The sequence below is a fragment of the Phaseolus vulgaris genome, chromosome 3, assembly GCF_051622355.1.
Source record: "Phaseolus vulgaris cultivar YP4 chromosome 3, ASM5162235v1, whole genome shotgun sequence".
Taxonomy (NCBI): domain Eukaryota; kingdom Viridiplantae; phylum Streptophyta; class Magnoliopsida; order Fabales; family Fabaceae; genus Phaseolus; species Phaseolus vulgaris.
The window spans coordinates 26,774,469-26,797,925 of NC_143500.1; the positions used below are offsets into that span (position 1 = coordinate 26,774,469).

General features: G+C 35.2%; 1 pseudogene; it reads right to left on the reverse strand.

The window, feature by feature from the left end:
• Positions 1 to 8,776: 8,776 nt before the first annotated feature.
• Positions 8,777 to 11,407, reverse strand: LOC137839394 (glucan endo-1,3-beta-glucosidase pseudogene; annotated as a pseudogene).
• Positions 11,408 to 23,457: the final 12,050 nt, after the last annotated feature.

Genomic DNA, 23,457 nt, shown 5'->3' on the forward strand with positions numbered 1-23,457 from the left:
CACTGTAACTTTAAGAACAAAAAAATACATTAAATAATTTTTTTATAAATTAAAACTAGTTTATTTATAATTTAAAAAATAACAATTGAAATGGATTATCTTTAAAAACTTTATAAACTAAATTATATTTAAATTCATTTTTAATTTATAACAAAATATTCTTATGCATTTGCAATGTTAAGAATACTTTCAATACTTACATAAGATTTTATTTTTATTTTTATAATTCATTTTCAAATTTCAAATAACTAGTTTTAACTTATTTTAAATATATTTTTTATTTTAATACAGTGAAATACTGTTTTAATCTTTCAAAAATTTAGTAATGTTAAATCTTTTTGTTTTTTTTTTCTTAAATCTTATTTTAAATACATAAATATTGTTATCTTAATGTTTGTTTGAGAACATTTGTTAGTTTAAAATTTTACAATTTCTCACCGTTATTTTCCAGATCTTATAAATAATTATGGTTAGTTTAACATTAACTTAACAATTATGAATCTTTTATTTTTTATTTTACTCTTATAATAACCTTTCATTCTATCTTAGACATTTCTTAATTTCATAAATAACAGTTTTCAAATTGATTTAAAAAATCATTTTTAATTTTTTTTACTTTGTCACTTAGTTTCTATTGAATTTGATTTGAATATTTTCACTATGCATAAATCCACGTACTTTTTTTTTCTGCATCATACTTCTCATTCTCTTTTCTTCCCTCTTTTATGTACAAAAATACTTTCATTTTTACTTCTTTTTCTCTTTCTATGTTTTGATTAATTTTTGTGAAACCCTAATTTGACCTTTTATCTTATGAAATTGAAATTGAAGTTTGTGACTAGATGGAGGGGAATGACTTAACAAAAGAAGTTGCGTGCACCATCACAAGAATCGATAATTCTCTTTATGTGCATTTCAATTTGTTAAACACTAATTTGACATTTTTCTTATGAAATTGTGATTGAAACACGTGACTAGAGGAATAAGAAGAACTCAACGAGAGGAGACAGAGGGTGGATGAAAGTCCTTGATCATAAGACGTTTTTTGGGAACAATTTTATGGATTTAAATAAAATCATACAGTGACTAAAATATATTCTCATTTTCTCATGTTTTATAAAAAAGTTACTTCTAATCTGAAACACGTTATTCCTTTGTATTTTCTTCTTTTATGTTTTGTTTTTTTATAGTACAATCATCTTAACTTTTTATAAATTTCAGATTCAGAATAGTGGGTTTGGTCACCAAATAGCATTATGTAGAGAAGGTACGTCATCGTGTTCTTAACTTTACTTTTTTTATATGTTATAATGTTGTTTTGTTTGTTCTTTATTTGTTAATTGTAAATGGTGGTTAAATTTTATAGCAAAATAGAGGAAGAAGAGAAGGAAAAACTTCAGAAGCAGCAACAAGAGTTCGTCTTCTTCCCACAAGTTTGTCTTCTCCCCATTTTTTTAATTATTTTCTTAATTTATTATTTATTCACAATCTTCAAATAGGGAGAAACTTCAGTTAGAAGAATGTAGAAAGAGGAAGACACTGAACCTCAATGCACTATTTCCCGTGAGTGTTCCTATCATTGTCATTAAGAGCGGTATGTAAGTAATAAAGACAAGTATTTTATCGATTACGAAGCATCCACAGAACATTAGTCCTAACCGTAAACACAACACAAACCAAGTCAGAATCACATTCAAGTCAGACATTAGTAAGTCCCATCTTTTGAGTTTCCTCCATAGCATGTATAACTCCATAAAGTCAGCAACCATAACAGTTTGAGCTTCAAGAAACGCAGAGAAAACACCAATATATTCTCACATACTCCCACGAAAAATACCTCCACAAGTAGCAAGACCAGGATACCCCTAGCAGCCCCATCAATGTTAATTTTAACCCAGCCTGTTGAAGGAAACTCTCATCTAACAGGAAAAAGACGAAGAACTTTACCACTACGAGTATTAATATAAAAAAACTTAATCATGTTGAAATCCAACATATCATTCTTCATTGAAGTTTTAAACGATTTTTCCACTAGACAAGTTAAATCTTTAATTACTGAAATAGCCTTAGAAACCCCAATCTTATCCTGAAATCTAGCATAATTCCCCATACACCAGATCATCCAAATAGAAAAAGTTACCACAACAAGTTTAATCAATTTAACCAAAGGACTACCATCACTCTTAATAAAAGAAAGAAGATCATCCTTAATAGAGAAATGAAAAGTAAGAAAGATTTGTCGAACCCAACTCCAAATATGCAAAGCATTAGAACATTCAAAAAATAAATGTTGAATAGATTTCTCATGCTTTTTACAAAGCGTACACATAGAACATATATACAAACCTTTATTTTGAATATGTTGATCTATAGGAAGCCGTCCATGAAAAAATTTCCAGAATACTAGAGTTTTGGAAGGCAGAATAGATGAAGACCAAATGAATTTACCCCAACCATAGAGAACTCCTGGTTCCAAGAAAAAGTCCTAGCCGATTTAAGAGAGAAACGAATAAACTCATCTAGAATCCAATTGGGAATATCTTGTTCCTCCCTAACCATGATATGATTAAAAAATGAGGCATCTGCTGTAAAGATAAGGGAATATTCCAATCACAACCTGTGCAAAACTGAAAGATTGTATCCGGAATGCTAGCACCATCAGATAACCCTGCAATATTTGCTAAAGAAGTAGTAGAACACCATTTATCATTCCAAAAATTAATAAAAGAACCTGTACCAACAATCCAAGAAGTATAATAAGTATAGTAGAATAAAAGTGCTTAATTCCAGGCTAAAGAGACGAGGATCTATAAACCATTCTAAACTCATATTTTGATTTAAGAACCCTGACTTTCAAGAGCAAAGACCAAGGTCTGTTGCTATAAGCAAATTTTCAAGCAAGCTTAAAAAGATATGCATTATTTTCATGACGAAGATTAATAATCTTCAAACCTCCATTCTCAAGAGGAGAACAAATCGTATCCCAATTCACAATGACTATGCCTTTTCTTTTCAAAATATCACCAGTCCAAATAAAATTTTGACACCATTGTTGAACTTGGTTAAGAAGTGAAATAGGCCATTTATACATATTAAAGCTATAAGTTAGAAATCCAGTAATCACCGTATTGACCAACTGAATTTGACTCATCATGCTAAGATATTTACATTTCCAAGATGCTAGCTTCAATTTGACTTTATCAACCAAAGGTTGAAGAAATCGATACTTTGGAGCACCAACAAAGATAGACACTCCTAAATAATTGAAAGGCAAACAATCATGACTACAAGAAAGAATACATTGAATTTTGGTGACAAATCTTGCAGAATTATCCATGGTGAAAAAACTACTTTTAGAGTTATTAACATATTGATCAGAAAAATCACCATATGTTTTAAGAAAAATACTCAAATTTCTAAGAGACTTAATATCCCCCCTACAGAAAATAAATATGTCATCAACATATAAAATATGAGAGGGAGTGAGATAACCTTGCGGACTAGCTATATGTAAAATTTTCCTATCATTCACAAGCTTAGAAGAGATACCTCTACTAAAAACTTCTTCCGCAATAGTAGATTGAGCAACTAACTGCACAAATGGCTAAATTGCCCCAACAATTATATGTTGTTCATTCATCTAAAAGCCAGAGTCAGTTAATCAGGTGTAATTTTTGTGGAGGTGTTCATCCTAATGGTCACTGTTTTTATCAGAACAATTCACTTGAAGCTGATGATCCATCCATGCTTGAAAGAATGAGTAAAGTTGAAGACACCCTGACAAAGATTGTGAGCGCGCAGGACAATAGCATGGCCATGATTAGGAGTATAGAGATCTAGATGAGACAACTGACCAAACAAATTGCACAAATTGCAGAGGAACAAAATGGCCAGTTTTCAGTCAATAGCCAAACCAATTCAAAAGAGCATTGCGATAATGTAGTGCTGAAAAAGAAGAAAAAGATGAGACAAAGGGGAAGAGAGATGAGAAAGAGAGAAGTGAGGAGGAAAAAATAAAGAAGAAAAGTGAAAATAAGGAGAGAGGAGTTCTTGAAAAAGATTTATCATATCCTCATTCTCCTTCAAAAAAAAGAGAAGGAAAGAAAATTCTTTGATAAATTTCTCCCTAAAAATTATTTTGCAGGAAATTTGAAGCAAGATTCAACATTTGAAAGATTTCGAAAGAATAGGAGCTATATTGAAGAAAGAAATATAGAGCTGGAGGATAGATCCAATGTCATTATTCAAAAAGGTTTGCCTAAAAAATTCAAGGACCTAGGGAGTTTTAACCTTCCCGTGTCTATAGGTGCTTTATTAGTAGCCAATGCTTTGTTGGATTTGGGAGCAAGCGTAAATATAATTCCTTTGGCAATGCTGAAGAAAATAGGTGATTTGGAGATTAAACCCACCAAGATGACTTTAAAGTTAGTTGATCAAGTAACCAAGTATCCATATGGTGTGGTTGAAGATGTTCTCATCAAGGTGGGTAAATTCACATTCCCTGTGGATTTTGTTGTGATGGACATGAAAGAAGATGAGGAGGTTCCCTTGATACTTGGAAGACCCTTTATGAAGACTGCTAGAATCATAGTTGATGTCGACAAAGGAGAACTTCAAGTTAGAACTCAAGATAAGGAGGGGGGTAGATCCAACAAATGAAGCAAGACTGTAGATAAAGGTTTTAACAAAATGCTGGATGACTTCTTAAGAAAAGAAGATTGAGCAAAAATATGGTTTTATCTTTCTAATTCTCTTTTCTTTTTATAGTTTTTTTTTTCATTTATTTGAATTTTGTCTTATTTTATTTATTTGTTTTTTTGTTTTTTTTTTCTGTGTATTTGCTTATTTGTTTAGTTTGTTTTTATTGTTTATTTTGAATAAATTTTCTGTTTTGTTAGTTTGTTAGTTTTAAGTCTTGAATTATCTTTCTTGAATAAATTTCAGTTTTAATTTGTTTGTTTTCTAGTTATTTTTTTTATTTTTTTTCAAATAAAAAAGAACTAGAATATTAATTTTGAATTGTGGAAAAAAGAATTTGTGTTTAAAAATTAAATAGTGAGATGAATTAGACACAGGTTAGAAAAGAAAAGATGATTGAATCCCTATTCAAATGTAGTTAAAATTATGATACATGAAAATTTAATAAGATGATTGATTAGGACAGATAATGACAAGACAAAAAGGAATGAGACCATTTAAACCAAGTGAGTGTGTGAACCTTAAACAGTTTTGAGAGTTTTACTGATGAATTGACAATTGTGGTTGCTTAATTTTTATTTTTGTTGCATCATAAAAGAGCATGAAGATGATTGAGGCATTTGTTTGTGTTAATTAGGAGCCAGGGCCAAAAAGCCAACCTTTATATTAGAATTCCATTTTTTTTATATCCCCTTTGGCCAAGAATTTTTTTTGTTAATATTGCACCTTAACCTTTATTGATATAATTTCCTACCCTTTACCATGTCTAAGGAAGGAGAACATAGATGCAATACATATAGAAAAGGGAATGGTTGGTTCTGATTGTGAAAGTTCAAAAAGTTGAAAATAAAAAGAATCTTTTCCTATTATTGAAAACAAAAAAAGAAAAGAAAGAGAAACAGAAGAAGAAAAAGAAATAGAAAAGAAAGATAGAAAAAATTGCATGAAAATCATGAAAAGAAAGAAAATGAGGAAAAAAGTGACATCGAAAGAAAGTGGTAATTAGATAACATATATGTTCTCTATAATTGAATTGTAGGTATGTTCTTCTTCTTTAAGATGTGCATTTTGTTATCTAAGAAAAACAAATATTTTTTGGAAGCCCAGCCTCATTACAACCCTGGAAAAGAACTCAAGATTCATGTTTCTAATATGTTTGTGATTTGAAAATGAAATGGAAAGCAAATGTGATTTGTTATGATTTAGTGAAAATAGAGAGAAACACTTACCTGTGAGCATATGAGAAGATATTCCTTGATGAATTGTCTTTTTTTTTTTTAATTTGATCTTGGAAGTTGATTGTGTCTATATTTTTCTATATTTGAATTTGGAAGCATCATAAGTTTTTAATTTGATCTGTTGTTTAGTGAATTAAGTTGTTTGATATTTAAATTCAAATATATTCATTTACTTTGCTTAAGGACAAGCAAGATTCTAAGTTGGGGAGAGTGATAAGTGCCTAATTTCAGTAATATTTCATATTAAAATATATACACTTATGAGAATTTATTGCTAATTTACATATAAAATAATCCCTAATTTATGAATTTATACCTTTTTATATTTTTTATGATCTTTATTTGAATAAGAGTATTTTATTCCCAAATTTGGTGTTAATTTCATATTTCTAAGGAAGATTGGAGATTTGGATTAAAGATGAATGATTTGAGCAAAAAAGATAAAGATGGAAGGTCCCAGACTGGAAAAAGATGCAAAGAAAGATTGAGCCTTTTTTATGTTTTATCATTTAGCCCATTAGTGTGACACATGAAGCTACCTAACCCTAGAAAACTAGGATAAATAGAGGGCTAGAGGCTCAACCCTAGTGTGCCAAATTGAGAGGAAAACACCATAAAGTGAATTGTAACCAATTGGAAGAATGGAAGGTGCTAGAAGTATGCATAGCTAATTCTACCCTTTGGGATTGGGAGTAATCTGCTAAAACTCTTATGTACTGAGGTGATATCTTATATATTAATATTTAGTTCTTGATTGATTATTGGTATTGTTGTTTTACTTTTAACTTTCCGTGACAAATTGAGAATCTTAAATCTGACCGAGAGGTATTTTTAGGGTTTGGACCTAAACATCAATACTTAGCATATTTGAGTGCTAGGGATAGACTTGAAATATTAATTGCCATTAACGTCTGAGTGTGATTCTAAGTTGTTTTTATAAATATGTGAGGGATCGATATTTAGGAAACATTCTTAAGAATTTTATATGTGAGAGATCGATATAAATGAATATTCTACGAGCATCAATTTCAATCAAAGAACTAAATATTAACATGCTAATCAAAATACATGAGTGTGGGATAGATGAAACCTAATCCCTATTTTTCCAATTGAAGCAACTAATTCTTTGTTTATTTTCTTATTGATCAGTGCCAACACAATCACTTCTAAACTTTTTTTATTGTTATGTTGTTATATTTAGCGAATATTGTACTTGATAATTTATTGTTCCTTGTGGGATCCATATCCGTCCTTATGGACAATTATTACTTTTGACAAATGCGGTGCACTTGCCGTAGAAAGTAAGTCATCACATACACATATTCTTTCTCATAGTATTCTCATCCAAAGACAAAGGAGTACCAAGACCTCTGATGATGGAAAAAATTTCCCTTGGTATCCAATACTCCAAAGGCAAATCGTAGATTCTAACCTAAGCCTGAGTTTTGGTACTCTTCATGGTAACTAGAACAAAGTATTTTGTCTAGGCAAACAGTCTCAAGAAAACCGGAGATAACTTCAAGGAACTCATCCCGAGGGCCCATCGCATGTCTTCTAAAGAAGCAAACTCAAACTCATAAAAACCCTTCCCGAGAGGAATTGCCTTTCACGGTCCAAGAGCTTTCTACACCGGCTGCAACTTTTTAGTTAAATCCATGTGTGTGTGAGGTTTATCCCCCTTAGAAATAATAACCCAACCATGAAGATGGGTCTTGCAATCCTCAAGGCCAGCCAAGTAATCTACCTTATCGATCTGGACCACAATCATGTCTCCCTTAATACAAGGAGTAGGTAGCTATGACAAAGGAATGTCACATGTAGTTCCCAAAGCTTGAGCAAAAGTTTTCCTTTGCTCATGCTTAACATATACGTTCTTATCAGGAGATACTTCACGATCCTTCAAATAATTCCATTCGATGAGGAAATCCTTAAACCCCCCAAAAGACACAGGTTGTTGTCAAGAGCATCGCTGCTCGCCACAGTCCAACCAACTGACCACCACTGCTCACCGCACCACCGTCAAGCACAACTGCATCACCGCGCACCAGAGGACCCGCACTCGCTTGCATACGCTGCAAAACTAGACTGGGAGGGTCGCGCTCTGCACCTGGTTGCGCGCAACACCATCGTTGCACGTGTCGCCGCAACAAAGCCTCGCCTCCACGCCGCATCACAACAAAGAGTGTCACCCCCAACGAACCTGGCCGCTGCGAAACGTGAACCTGGATCTGGGACGTTGCCGCGATTGTTACGCCGCTGCTAAACCCTAGACACCACCACGCGTCGCTATAATACTGCGCCACCCACAAAATATTGAATTTTTATAGCACCACCACGAAACCCTAGGCACCACTGCGAAAGCCCCTCCTTACCAACATTGTAATGGAACACGATTTTACAGTGCAAAAGACGATCAACTTCTTCTTTTCACCTCCAATTACAGTCGTCCTTAAAAAATCTTAATTGATTTGATTTTAAAAAAAAAAATTAAAAAAAAAATTAAAAACCCATTTTCATGGTCAGGTTATTCTTTCTAATGGGGATAAACCTCCATATAATTTTAAAATTTCAGACATATTTTTTAGCAATCCGTAACACCTTTTCTTTGAATTATAAATATAGATTGTATAAACCAGAAGCTAACATCGAATATGAAATTGTCCAACAAATTATACAATCCAATTTATGAATTTAATTTATAAACTAGATTGTATAGACTGATAGACAATCTTGGATCTGGTACTATCCGTAACACCTTTTCTTTGAATTATAAATATAGATTTTATAAACCAAAAGCTGACATTGAATCTGAAATTGTCCAACAAATTATACAATCCAACTTATGAATTTAATTTATAAACTAGATTGTACAGTCCGATAGACAATCTTGAATCCGGTATTAGTTTTCGGTTTGTGCAATTCAAGTTTGTCTCTAGCCTTTTTTTTCTCTTTTCGTGTTTTTGTGCATTTTGAATAATGGCTCCAACTCCACCTTCTGAGGGCTAACCACTTTCAGACATAACAACCTTCACATTTGATGCTCCTACCTTCCCAAGAGTTGTGTATAGAGAATTCAGCATTGTATTGAACAACTTTTGGTACCCAACTTCGTTGTTTCCTTGTTTAGTAAAAAAATTATAAACAAGATCGATGTTTTGTTTGTTGTTATTGTAGGTGAAGTAAGGGTACATGTTTGCAAGAAGTGGGGCACCGATTTTTGCTAAAAAGTTTACAATTGGAGTTATGTATGACTTATCGTGTTATTGAAAATGCCATCTTTCAGTGGGTAAGAGTTGCCTAGTAGAGTGGTGTCTATTGTGGTGGACACTTTGATTTGGCCTTGCAAATTAGCTGCAAAAATTGCATTTTGAATGTTTTTAAAGTGCTAGAAGAACTAAGCCTGCTAAAACATCACTAGGGTGAACTTCATTGTCAACTGCGATGTGTAAAATCAAAGCATATAATAATGAAAATTCTTATAATATATCATTCTCACATATCATACATTCAATCATAATAGAGACAAACACTTACATTAATCAATGGGAGTTTCTATGTAAGTAGTTTCTTCAATCACCTATCTATCTCTTGCAATCTTTTTCTTGTCACACTCTTTCTTGATGACAAACAGTAAGACAACCTCATTTGCAAAGATAGAACCATATTTCCTTTATGTTTTCTAATCTCCATCAGATTAGGATTTTATAAGATATATATATATATGTATATGTATATGTATATGTATATGTATATGTATATGTATATGTATATGTATATGTATATGTATATGTATATGTATATGTATATGTATATGTATATGTATATGTATATGTATATGTATATGTATATGTATATGTATATAACATTCTAGATTAACCAATAGTCCCTTCTATATTAATAAATCACAATCAAGCCCTGTTCCTGTCGGTTGACTCGAAACGCCTTCGTACGTATGCGTCACGCTCACGTCCAGAGTCCTTGCGTTCGCGTATGCTGTCCCTGTGATGAACACCTGAAACACAAAGACAATGGGTGCCCTAGCGGCCGTTTGCACTCCGACGCTCAAGTCAGTACTAGGGCTAGGAAACACCAAAAACTGTATACTTTTGCTCTTGTGTGTGTGTAACGGCGCAAGAGGATTCTCCCCTGGCCAAGTTTGTTAACTTACTATTTATAGACTGAAAACTAGGGTTTCCTGTTTACCTGAAATGGGCCTTTCTGATGGGCGGGCCCAGCACTATTGTTACCTTACTCTTAGGATAACCTAGCGCGTGGGGTCCCTAACTGGAGTGCAACCTCTAACGGGATGACCACCTGGATGCCTCCTCGTGCACGTGATCTCTGGGGTCACTCGCCTCTGAGAGTGCCCTAGATGTTCACGTGCCATGCATGCAGCTCGCCCCTAATCGTGGCCCTTGTTGGCCATACCCTTCCAGTGGCTTTTATACTGTGTCACGCCTGAATGCGCTGTCCACTCTACATGCATGGGCACTCGTGATCTAGGCTTCTCCCTTACTTATAACTGGTGTGTGATCTGGGATCCACTTCTCGTGGCCCATCCCTACTGTTTGGATTTCCGATGTTCGACCTCTCCACACTGCTTAGTGGCAAGTCGGTGCATCTTGATGACCGATGTCTGACCACTCTCAGCTCCTTGGCGCATGTGTTTTGTGAGGTACTGGCCCGCGCTGCTCGTGGGACTCGCTTACATGGCACCAACATTACCAATGGTTAGTCAACGCCCGGGGACTGGTCAGTCCCAAAACCCAATATCTATTTCACATGAGTCACATTATAATGTTACATAATTTTCTAACATAATGTACTTCAATTTTACGTTTCCTACATAGGCTTTGACGTACTTATTGACCCAATTTGTGGCACATCCAGCGTTGGTGATAGATTGAAGTTGGTCATTAGGAACACCAAGTATCTCTTCTATGTTTGAACCTCTGAGGACTCGAAGGGTACCTTTATCTAGATAGTATAAATGAATTTTGCCAATTTTGTTAGATTTGTAGAGATCCACCACTACTTTCTTTCTTGTTGGTAGATTATTTGCATTTCCTCCATAACACACCCACAGATTGTACCCCTACATCACCACATGTTGAACAAAAACGCCAAAAGAGAAAAAAAAAGGCTAAAGACAAGTTAACACCGAATTGTATAAACTAAAAATTAATATCGGATTTAGGGTTGCCTACCGATTGTACAATCCGGTTTATAAATTAAATTCACAAACTAGATTGTATAATTTGGTGGGCAACCCCAGATCCGGTGTTAGCTTCCAATTTGTACAATTCGATATTTATATTTTAGAAAGAAAGTGTTACAAATTGCTCAAAAAGGGTATGTTTAGAACTTTAAAATTATATGGAGGTAGAGGGAGAAGTTTAAGGAAAAGGGCCAAGCACCAACCCAAATGAGAGCCAAACATCAAGACATATTGGGCCAATCACAAGGGCCATGGCTAGGAGGCTTGAAGAGGATTGGAACACTGCTACTGATGGCAGAGAGACTTACCTCTACATGGTCCAAGATGTCCTAATTCAAGCGTAGAATAGTTTTTACTTTTTGTCAAAGTAGCATAATTTAACTCTTTTTGTATTTGTGTTAAAGCATGCAAAGTGGTACATAGAAGGCTAAACCTAAGTTTAATTAGAATTTCCTACTTCTAATTAAACTAAGGTCCGACCCACATCTAGACCTAATGGAGTGTAAGTTCTAGACCATCTAGCACATGGAAGGATTCTAGAACCTACCTTCACATGTGCTGAAAATAGGTGCCACTTATACATGTGCCAACACTTTGAATTTCCCTCCTTTTTCCTCTTTGTAATTCGGCCCCCAAGTACTATATAAGGAGTGCTTTGGCTATTGGTTTTTCAAGATTAATACATGAGCGAATTGCTGCCAAAATTGTGTCAATATCACTCTTTGCCCAAAACCTCTAGGTTAGGCTTTTGATCTTCCTAAATCGTCACCTTCCATGTAGAGTTGGCCTCACCACTCTCAAATCCTACCTATCATGCACCTTCAAGGTCACCACCACTCCTAGGAGGACCTTGCTCCATCTCCAATCCATGAAGCTTCCGCAAATCATCTACAAAACAGAAAAGAGGAGGACACAAATCCATCAAAAGTTGCCTAATATTATGAGGGTGTTTCTTTCATGCACCCCTACATTTTTCTTTCTACACCCTTACATTCATATACATGTACAAAATTATCCCTGGCAGTGCATACCACCCTCACTGTTCGTCCTTCTTCTTTATAATTTGGTGCACATTATTGAGAGAGCAAGCAACGACGATGAGTTTGTGATGATTTTGGTGCGTTCTAAGTGGACCTGCTTGCTTTCCGATGGTTTTGCGATGGTAAGTGGTTGTTTTTGTAGCGTTGTTCGTCAGAGAAGAAGGTAAGTGGGGTTTTCTTTTTTGTTTTTCGACTTTGGTAATCTGTTTTTTTTTTTTTGCAGATTAGGAAATTTGTAGTATGTAAGGTAATTCGGGAGTGATCCATAATAGGCTATCCGGAATGGATATGGATTTCCAGAATGATGTTATGTGCTTCTTCTTTTTTGCAAATCTAGCAGTTCCATTTTCTTAAGCCTAACTCGGGTCAGCTAACTTTTTAGCCTATGTTCTAATAACATCATCTACCATACCGCGAGAGGGCCTTTACATTGTTGTCCCGAACAAGACTTGCAAACATCAAGATTTTGGTTAATATTGACCTCTAACTTGCCCATTGCATGAATAAAAGTTTGCTTACGAAACACCCCACATTAGAATCCATTTTTTCCCTTACTGATAAAATTATTCTGGGCCCAAAGCTTTTTCTTTTTGGCATTGAAAGTTTGTTGCATGGGTCCACTGTTTTTGGCCCAATACTTTTTATTTTTATACTTACGTCAAAACACTTTTAACAATTAATTGAAAATACATCAGCAGTTTTCTTTACTCTTTTCCCTTTCATATTTTCTCCATCTTCTTCGTTTCTCACCACAAAGCTGTTCTTGAGGGTTCCATTTTATTTTGTTCTTGCTATACGGTTTCTTCACACGCACACTCTTGCTCGTTTTTCTCTTCATTGCAATTCTTGTGTATTTTTGTGCAATCTTAAGGATTGCGGTTTATTGTGTTATGGTATCAGAGTTCTTCTTTTGAAGAGCTCTGTTGCGCACTCTGGTTCTTGATTTTTTTTCTTCTGTTAAATTCACTTGTTCTTATTATTCTATTCTTGTTTTTCTTTAGGGTTATGGCGAAAAAAGAAGTGACGCAGCCAACTCCTTTGGATTCTTTAAGAGAAGAAGCAGGAAGAGATTCATTATCGAATAGCTATCTCTATCTTCATCCCAGCGAAAATCCAACGACTTTGCTCGTCTCACCAGTATTGGACTCAACAAACTATCATTCCTGGAGTAGGTCCGTCATCACTGCCTTAATCGCGAAAAACAAAGTGGAGTTCGTCATGGGTACACATCATTGCTCACCGAAGGACGATCATACTTTCTTAGCTTGGATAAGGGGGAACAACATGGTAGCGTCATGGTTAGTCCATTATGTTTCCCTTCCTATTAGACAAAGTATAATTTGGATGGATAAGGTTGTGGATGTTTGGAATGATTTTAAAACGAGATTTTCCCAAGGGGACCTTTCTAGAATATCTCATTTACAAATGGAAGTTTTTTCTTTAAATCAGGGTGAATTGTCTTTCACACATTATTTTACAAAACTTAGGATTATTTGGGATGAGTTAGATAATTTTAGACCAAATACCATTTGTGATTGTTCTTGCTCTGCATCTTCGACCATTAGTAAAAGAAGAACTGAGGATCAAGCTATGCAGTTTTTGCATGGGTTAAATAACCATTTTCATAATATTCGTTCACATGTTCTCCTTATGGAACCTATACCACCTATATCCAAGATTTTCTCTTTTGTTGTTCAACAAGAACGTTAAATGGTTAATAATGTTTTGGTTACCAATATTAACAATGCCAGCAGTAATCATAATATCTCTACAAGTTATTTTTTTTGTGGAAAAATTGGTCACACAGAGAATGTATGTTTAAGGAAAGTTGGTTTTCCTAATCAAGACAAGAATTTCAGAACCAACAGTCACAGAAAAGTGTGCATCCATTGCGGTAAAACTGGTCATACCATTGACACATGCTATAGAAAGCATGGTTTTCCTCCTGGTTTCAATTTCACTCATACTAAGACTAACCAAGTTCATAATGTTGTTTTATCTGATGAAATTTTTTCTGAGCATTGCAATCAAGAACAGGAACAAGGAGACATTCGTCTGACAGCACAACAATACCAAGTTTTGTCTACCCTGTTCAAACAGCACACTGGCAGCCATACTACCATCCCATAACAAGCACAAGTGAACTAGTTGGGTTCTTTCACGGTTGATCCTGCTCACAATGGTGGGACACTGTCTCCACCAGGTAATATTTCTGTCTTCAACACTGTTAAATCTGCTAGAGGCCTCTAGATCTTAGACTCAGGGGCGACTGACCATGTATGCACATCTTTGTCTGATTTCACATCATATAAAAGCATTCCACATGTTCTTATTAGTTTACCTAATGGGCATCGTGTTTTCACTGAGTTTTCTGGGGATGTCATTTTTAATAACAAATTCTTTCTCACTGATGTATTGTATGTGCCAGAGTTCACTTTCAATCTTGTCTCTGCTTCTAAATTCTCTACTAATCTGAAGTGTCACTTAATTTTTTCATCCACTAACTGTGTCATAAGGGACAATCAAACCAAAGAGAGGATTGGTATAGTTAAAGCCAAGGATGGCTTATATGTTTTTCAATCTTCTGCTTTTCAAAATACTGCTGCAAACAATGTTATTCCTTCTTTTCATTGTACTGTTAAGGATATTAATCTGTGGCATTATAGATTGGGGCATCCTTCTAATGAAAGATTGTGTGTTTGGAGATCTCTTTATCCTTTCATTTATGATAAACGTATGCCTATACGTGATACTTGCCATCGGGCAAAGCATAAGAAACTTCCTTTTGCTTTAGTAAGTCTGGTACTACTACCATTTTTTATATTTTACATATGGATATTTGGGGTCCCTTCTCCATTGCTTCTATGCATGGTTTTCGATATTTTTTAACCATTGTGGATGATTTTTCCCGATATACTTGCATTATTCCTACGCATACAAAATCTGAAGTTCGCAATCACATTGCTAACTTCACATCTTATATTGAAAATCATTTCAAAACTACTATTAAGACTATTAGAACAAATAATGGTGCTGAATTTTCTATGACAAACTTTTTTTCTTCAGGGCATTGTTCATCAAAAAACTTGTATTGAAACACCGGAGCAAAATGGTATTGTTGAACGAAAACACCAACATATTCTCAATGTAACTCGTGCTTTACTTTTTCAAGCCAATTTACCTCCTATTTTTTGGCATTTTGCTGCTTTACATGTTGTTCTTCTAATTAACTGCATTCCCACTCCCTTTTTAAATAACAGATCTCCATATGAAAAATTGCATGGCACTTTATATGATCTTTCTATTTTACGTGTTTTTGGTTGCCTTTGTTACTCTAGCATTATCACTTCTCACGGAAAGAAACTTGATGAACGCTATGTTTCTGGTATTTTTCTTGGTTTTCAACCTAATACTAAAGGTTACATTTTTCTCAATCTTAAAAATCATAAAATAGAGGTCTCAAGACATATTGTCTTTTATGAAACTCACTTTCCTTATAAATTGAAAGATGAAGTTAACAAGAACCCCAACAATTTATCTTTACCCATCCCTTCTTCTTATGCTTCCATTTATGATTTTCCCTATGACAATTATGTTAGAATGGGTGGCTTTAAACTAGAGGGGGGGGGGGGGGTGAATTGTTTAAAGAGGCTTTTCGCAAACTTTTAAGCCAAGAATGAAATTACTTCGAGAAACAAATGATAAGGAATCCAGTTTGCCAAAACACAAAACAAAAACAACAGCACCAGAAAAACAATCGGTTGTTTATACCAGTTTGCAAATATCAAAACTGAATTTAAAGAGAATAAGAATAGAGAGAATGCACACAGAGGTTTATACTGGGTCACTCTAAACCCAGAGCTACATCCAGTCTTCTCAGAAACCACTGAGAAATTCCACTAAGCAATCAAACCTAGATCACTTACAACACAACCAAAGAAGTGACCTTGATCCCCTCAAGACACACACTTCTCTTGGTTAACACACCAACTCTAAGAATGCTGATCTTGATCCCCTCAAGAACACACAACACTTCTCAGCAAACACACAAGGTTTCTTTCAACAGATACAGGAATTACACTTGTTACAGAAACAAATCTGAAATCAATACAAGCAGAAAATCCTATCTCACACTCTTTGATCAAACTCAATCTCTAAGCAATTTCAACTCTTTCAAAATCAGTAAGTTGTGAAAAACCCAAATCTATTTTTCTATTTGTAAAACAAATTTGTTTGTTATCAAATCTTAACAAACTATTCATTGCATTTAAAGATTGTTCAAAGCATTAAAAACTGGAGCGTAAACAGTTGGAAAATCATTTAATGCTCAGTCAAGGCACAAAACAATTTTCTGTTATGGTACCAAAACAAACAATCGGTTGTTTCCACGAATCAATCGGTTGTTTTGGTTTTGACAGCAAGTCAACCATAAAAATAGTTTTCAACCTTTTCTGAAAACACCTAAGTATAAAACAATCGGTTGTTTCTACAAAACAACATATTGTTTTTCACTTAGCTTGAAAAAACTCTTTTCTTTTAAAAGGATTGGGAGTGTCTATGCTTTGGATTCAATCAAGAGTGGATTACATATTAAATCTACCTCAGATCCTATCTAAAGACAACTCAGCAACAACAAGCACAGCCAGCCTTCATCATCCTTCAAAGGGTTTGGATTCTTCAAAGCTTGAACACCACTTGGTTCAACAATCTCCCTTTATTTGATGAAGACAAATCCCTGATGCTTGTGTTATATCTGATTGAATCTGAAGTAGTTCTTGCAAGACACAGTTTTAAGCAAAGCATAAAACTTATGATATTTGGTTAGCACAGAAACAAATACAGAAAATTCAGAGCATAATATCAGAGCAAACAAAAAAAAATATAAGAGAAAAAACCTATAAGGTTTCACCCATACAAACTGTTTTGCAGAAAAAAAAAAAACTGAAACCAAACACATCATAAATCTCCCCCTATTTGTCTTCACAAATAGACAAAAAGAAGAGATGAAAAAGATAATTGTTCTTAATACATCAGATTTAAAAAGCAAAAGCAGAAAACAGAAAAAGCTGATACAACCACCAAAAACAATCGGTTGTTTCGATATATCAACCAGTTGTTTTTCTCTTCATTCATCATCATCAGCATATTGAAGATCAAAGATCTGGTTTTGTACTGCCTCAATCTGTTCATCTAAGGTCATGAATCGTGCATCCATGCTGTCAAACCTGTTATCAATTCTCTGGAAATTGCTGACACATAGATCATGGAGATTCCTTTGGTTCTCCACCAAGCTATCAAACCTATTAATCATGACTCTCTCAAAAGGAGACATGGTTTGCATTCTTTCTTCCTGATTTCCAGCACCAGCACTAGGTCCAACATCTTGATGTGCTTCAGGTTGATCTTCATGTTGAAAATCCATATCTGCAGCATGATCAGCAGCAACACTTGATGAGGCTCCAAGGTCACCATCTTTGCTAATCCATTTGCCACCTATTTTGGTGAATCCCATTTTACTGAGAGATCCATTGTTCAACTCTTGAGTTGACTTGACCAACTCAGATGTTTCATCCTCTAGGTTCACTTCAAAATAGAGCAGAAATTTAGAAATGAAAACAGCATATGGATAGTGATAGTCACTTAACCTCATTGCCTTTTGCATGTGCTCTTTGATGATGTGGATCCAATTTATTCTGATCTTCTTCATAATGCAGAAGATGTATACCAGGTCCTCCTCTGTAAGAACTGAATGATTGCTCCCCCTTGGAGTTAGAATCCAAGTCACAATGAGGGCGAACAACCTTTCATCAAGCCTCAAGCCACCAACCGAACAAGTCCTAAATTGTGCATTTTGGTTCTTCAAGCAGCTCTTGTAGTATTGGACTTTGTTGAAGTCCTCCACTACTCCAAGGTTCCCCTTGTTGATTATGAGGCCAGAGTACTTTAGACCAGCTACAACAGTCCACACATCATGTGTAATCTTCATATCTACACCTTTTACATGAGAAACAAGGTTGTTTCCCTCAAACTTGAGAATTGTGTAGAAAACTCTTATCAAATCTGGGTAGATATTCCCCTTCATCTCCATGAACTTTCTGAGGGATTGATCTTTGAGGAGCCTTCTGACATTGTCCAGCTTTTGGCTTTTCAGCCAATCAAAGCAAACAACTTTAGGGTTGTTTATCACTTTGGTGCTAGTCTCAAATCTATATCTCTCAATTAGATTATTATCACCAGAAAACCATCCTTCAAGCCTTCCTCCAGACCTTATTGCTCTGGATTTGACTCTCCTTGAGGTGGGAGGAGTTGAGTCCACGATGGCAGAGAAGAAACAGAGAGAAGCTCACACAAGATTTGCAAGAGATGTTGCAATTGATTGTTCTTGTGGAAGAGATCAGCTGCAACAGATTTTATAACAATAATAGAATCATAAAGCATTCAATGACATGAGTGGGTACCAGATTTTCAGAGAGAGAGGACTTGACTATGCCCTGTACTGAAAACGTTAGAAAAAGCAGAAAATCACATGGTCTTCACATGTGATCTTTGACTAGTCATAAAAGCTCTTAAATTTCCAAGATTGTGGAATATATTCCTTTATGACTGTTGTAACTTCTTTCTGAGCGTGATCAACTTTCAACACAGGTTCATTGACCAAGGATTCTTTCTTTAATTTGATCTGCAACGGATAGAAATTCAAAAAAGAAATTAAATTGATTTCTTCACAGTGTTGTCAGACACAAAACAATCGGTTGTTTCGAAGAAACAATCGGTTGTTTTTCTGAAGCAATAAAACTGATTTTGAGTTTTTAAGCATGAGCATAAAGAAATCAAATCAGATGAAATTGAACATTTTAAAGAGGTTATACAAACATGAAAATGAACTTAAAAACAGGAATTAAGAACAGAGATAAGGAAGGTTTTATCCTTTATGTTGTTCTTTGAATGAGCCATGTGCTTTGTGATCAAGAAGCCTCATTTTAACTGTTGAGGGCCTTTTGGACAGATACAGAACATTGATTCAGTTTCAATGTTGGTCTTTTTCTTCCAATAACTTGATCAAATGACTCAGTCCTTCACACTTCTTTAGATTTCCTGCACAAACATGAGTTCAAGCAACAAGATTTGGTCCCTTCACAAATGTGGGTCCAATTGATTTCTTTTTCTCATTTGGAACCTCACATCCTTTAGGAATCCATTTCATGTAGCCCCTGGGAACAGAAAACTTTCTTATTTTGCAGAATCTAACCAAATGGCCCTTTTTCATGCAGTAAAAGCATGTAACAACCGGTTGTTTCGACTTAACAATTGGTTATTTTACTGGCTTTCTTGAAATTTTTTTTGAAAACTTATCTTGTTTGTTTTGTGGATTAAAACCTAAACCAGTCTTTCCAAAAACACAACTTTGAGATGCCAATACATTCTCAAAGTTAGATTTTCCTTTTGAAAGTTTGTCCACAATATTAACAAGATAATGCACTTTCTTCTCAAGGTTTTCACAATTTTCGCAAATATGAGTGTCACACTTGCAAGAAGAATTTTTGAAATGTGTTTCCAGATTTTTGAAATCATTTTTAGATTTTTCAATCTCATCTTCAAGTGCTTTCACTCTCTTTTCTAGCCAACTGTTAAGTTCTTTCAATCGGTTGTTTGAAAGCACCAATTGATTAGCTTCATCATGAGTTTCTTGAAAAGCTTCAAGCAATTCACTATAATTTTGTTCATTTAAAGAAGCACAAGAACTTACTTCACTTGAGCTGCAAGATTCATCATCATCTTCAACAATCAAACAGATGTTTGCTTTCTCATCTTCACTTGATGAAGAGCTTGATGATGATACCTCATTCTCATCCCAAGCTATGTAGGCTCTCTTTGTCTTGCTCTTCTTTTCCTTGTAGCTAGGCTTTTTCTCCTTGCTTTTGTTTGGGCAATATGCCTTTATGTGACCTTGCTCACCACAACCAAAACAAGTATAGTTATTGGAATTAAAATCATTAGATTTCTTGTTTCCATACCTATCTCTTTTGTTTTCCTTGTTGCGGATCCTCTTCAAGAATTTGCTAAACTTTCTTGATAGCAAGCTAAGGTTTTCTTCATCACTATCATCGCTGGATTCTTGTTTGCCTTTGTGCTTGGAAGCTTTTAAGGTTATACTCCTTACGTGCTTGTCTTCGCTTTCTTGAACATTGAGTCGATTCATCTCTAACTCATGTTTCCTAAGCTTGTCAAACAAAGAAGCCATACTCAAGGATGTTAGATCTTTAGATTCAGATATAGCAGTTACCTTAGGTTGACATTTCAAAATCTTGATGTTTAGCTCTTCCTTTTCAAAGGTCTTGTCAAGGCTCATGAGATGATTGATGATGTGCGTGAATCTTTTCTGCACTTCAGCAATTGTTTCACCTTTGAGCATTCTGAACATCTCATACTCTTGGATTAGAGTATGCTTCCTAGCTCTCTTCACCTCATTTGTACTTCCTAACTTTCTTTTGCTGATTTGCATTGAGAGACCCTAAAAAACTCATCTGAATTTAAAGCAGAGGTTATTATGTTTTTGGTAATGCAATCGAATTTGGCCTTCTTGCTTTCAGAATCAGTCCATTGAGACCAAGGCTTTTCAATGGAAGATCCATCTTTTTCAAACTTTGGGACAAAATGACCATTTTCAATTGCATCCCAAATTCCTTTGTCAAGTGATTCCACAAAGATTTTCATTTTCACTTTCCAAAATTGGTAGTTCAAACCACAAAACAGAGGTGGTCTGTTGATTGAAACACTTTCCCCAAAAGGTAGTCTATCCAGCCATAAAAAACAGTTTTAGGATCACACTTGAATAAATTTCAAGAACCAAGCTCTAATACCAATTGTTAGAATGGATGGCTTTAAACTAGAGGGGGGGTGAATTGTTTAAAGAGGCTTTTCGCAAACTTTTAAGTCAAGAATGAAATTACTTCAAGAAACAAATGATAAGGAATCCAGTTTGCCAAAACACAAAGCAAAAACAACAGCACCAGAAAAACAATCGGATAGAGAGAATGCACACAGAGGTTTATACTGGTTCACTCTAAACCCAGAGCTACATCCAGTCTTCTCAGAAACCACTGAGGAATTCCACTAAGCAATCAAACCTAGATCACTTACAACACAACCAAAGAAGTGACCTTGATCCCCTCAAGACACACACTTCTCTTGGTCAACACACAAACACTAAGAATGTTGATCTTAATCCCCTCAAGAACACACAGTACTTCTCAGCAAACACACAAGGTTTCTTTCAACAGATACAGGAATTACACTTGTTACAGAAACAAATCTGAAATCAATACAAGCAGAAAATCCTATCTCACACTCTTTGATCAAACTCAATCTCTAAGCAATCTCAACTCTTTCAAAATCAGTAAGTTGTGAAAAACCCAAATCTGTTTTTCTGTTTGTAAAACAAAGTTATTTGTTATCAAATCTTAACAAACTATTCATTGCATTTAAAGATTGGTCAAAGCATTAAAAACTGGAGCGTAAACAGTTGGAAAATCTTTTAATACTCAGTCAAAGCACAAAACAATTTTCTGTTATGGTACCAAAACAAACAATCGGTTGTTTCCACGAATCAATCGGTTGTTTTGGTTTTGACAGCAAGTCAACCATAAAAACAGTTTTCAACCTTTTCTAAAAACACCTAAGTATAAAACAATCGGTTGTTTCGACAAAACAACAGGTTGTTTTACACTTAGCTTGAAAAACTCTTTTCTTTTAAAAGGATTGAGAGTGCCTATGCTTTGGATTCAATCAAGAGTGGATTACATATTAAATCTACCCCAGATCCTATCTAAAAGACAACTCAGCAACAATAAGCACAGCCAGCCTTCATCATCCTTCAAAGGGTTTGGATTCTTCAAAGCTTGAACACCACTTGGTTCAACAAATTACACTGTTGAACCGGTATCTGTCACTGCTGAATCGGCCTCTATCAATAATGAACCAATATCTGTGGCACCTATGGATCATCTCATCCCCAATTCACCTCGACGTTCCACTCGTCCAAAACGCACCCTTACCTATCTTGATGAATTTCACATTGATCTACCATCTACACAGACTGTAAGTACAAGATATCCTATCTCTAATTTTTTGTCTTATAATGCTTTGTCTTCTAATTTTAAACATGTCATTTCCTCTTTTACATCACACACTAAGCCTAAAAGCTATGAAGAAGCTTCACAAGATCCATGCTGGAAACAAGCTATGGAAGCCGAACTTGAAGCTCTCTCCACAAATAATACAAGACAACTTGTTTCCCTTCCACCGGGTAAGAAACCCATTGGTTGTCGTTGGGTCTACAAAATCAAACACAACAGCGATGGCACCATTGACCGCTACAAAGCACGCCTGGTTGCCAAGGGCTACACACAGTTGGAAGGACTTGACTTCTTGGATACTTTCGCCCCTATGGCCAAATTGACAACACTTCACCTTCTCCTTGCTCTTGCTGCCACCAACAACTGGACAATAAAACAGTTGGACGTCAACAATGTCTTTCTCCATGGAGACCTCCATGAAGAAGTCTACATGAAGCCTCCCCCTGGCTTTATTCTTCCCAACAAGAACATTGTTTGCAAACTACAACGTTCCTTATACAGTTTGAAACAAGTTGGGAGATAATGGTATGCAAAACTCTCACACTTCTTGCTTTCTAATGGTTACATTTTTTCCTCTGTTGATCACTCTTTATTTATTAAAACACATCACCTTAACATCATTGTTATTCTTGTGTGTGTGGATGATCTTGTCTTAACTGGAAACAACACTAAGGAGATTGCCCACATCAGCACACTGCTGCATCACCATTTCAAGATAAAAAATATGGGTGACCTAATGTTTTTTCTTGGTCTTGAAGTTGCTCGCAACAATAATGGCATCCACCTCTCCCAAAGGAAATACACTCTTGACCTTCTACATGAAACATGAATGTTGGATTGTGCTCCTATTTCTACACCAATGGTTCACTCCTTTCGCCTCTCCAATGAACAAGGATTGTTGTTGAATGAAGAAGACCCTTCTTCCTACCGACGCCTAATTGGAAGGCTCATCTATCTTACCAATACAAGACCCGATATTGCCTTCATTGTCAACAAGCTTAGTCAGTTTGTTTCTGCCCCTACCTCTATTCATCAACAAGCAACCTTTAGAATCCTAAGATATCTCAAGAATGCTCCTGACTACGACATCTTTTTTCCTCACCAGAATTCTATCCAGTTAAAAGCGT